This window comes from Acanthisitta chloris, unplaced genomic scaffold (genome assembly GCF_000695815.1).
Source record: "Acanthisitta chloris isolate BGI_N310 unplaced genomic scaffold, ASM69581v1 scaffold8324, whole genome shotgun sequence".
NCBI classification, from domain to species: domain Eukaryota; kingdom Metazoa; phylum Chordata; class Aves; order Passeriformes; family Acanthisittidae; genus Acanthisitta; species Acanthisitta chloris.
The window spans coordinates 7,020-8,057 of record NW_008669808.1 but is presented as its reverse complement, the minus strand read 5'-3'; the positions used below and the strand labels follow the sequence as shown (position 1 = coordinate 8,057).

Below are 1,038 nucleotides of genomic sequence, written 5' to 3'. Positions count from 1 at the left end.
TATTAAAGTTCGTCCATGCACTCCCTGAGACATTTACTTGGTCTCACTGAACTACCCTGAAATCAGGTGAGCTCCAAATGACTCTAAAATCTAAGAAAGGGAAAGATGATGTCTGGACAGGTTTTCAATTAAGTTTCCATGGCATAAAATTCTTTATTTGGTGCACAGTTTCACTGGCACATGCATTTAACATTTCCACTAGTCTCTGGCCTAGCAGCTCCCCAGACAGATCCAGGAGATCCTCCAACCTTGCTTATGACCCCAGGAAATGACTGCTTCTGCAACCCTATCTGATGCAGAGAGGGATGTCCAGAAGTACACAGCTTTTGCAGTATTGGCCAGCAGAGATTGGCAAGAGTTGCCTTACTACATTTATGTGAAAGAGTTTTAATTGTTATTTTTTTCTAGCAAAATTCTAGTTATTGTTTCCAGCTGATGCAAGTGAATAATCATGTCACAGCTGCCTTCTGCCAACAGCGTGCAGAAATACACTGTTAGAATGGCACAAGCAAAGATCAGGAATAGAAAATTTTGAATTAAGTTCCCAAATATATTTAGAGCACAGTAGACATCTGACCTCTTGGATTCACTCTCCTCACCTGAATCACATATTCTCTGTTTTTTTTTTACTTCCTCTTGTGGCCCCTGGCACAGACATCAGGCTAGAAAGCCCCTTGGGTGATGCAGAAGAGGCATTTAATGCTCCTTGGCATTCTTGTTATTATACACAGCGCCCACAGCAGGTAAGATGCTTTGCACACAGTTTTACTCAAGTGTTTAAAATGGGAGAACAGACAGTAAATCTATTTCCACAACTGATATCTCAAGATAAGTCAGATGTTTGAGTTGCTTGCTACACTCCAAGGTACTGCACTACCTACCATTCAGGAACAAGTCGCTTCCATTCCAGAACAGGGACAATGCTTATAATCAGTGTGTGCTCAAAACCTCTTTAGTGTGCTACTAAGAAAAGGTTTCTTCTTCTATGCTTCTGTGATAGACCCAATGATGGTTTGACAATCTCTAGTTGTAACTGTT

General features: G+C 41.0%; 1 protein-coding gene across 3 annotated transcripts in view; it reads right to left on the bottom strand.

Annotated features, from left to right (window-relative positions):
- The window catches only part of SLC39A9 (solute carrier family 39, member 9), a 15,736-nt gene that overhangs the window by 7,709 nt on the left and 6,989 nt on the right, over positions 1-1,038 (bottom strand). The gene's annotated exons all lie outside the window — the stretch shown is intronic.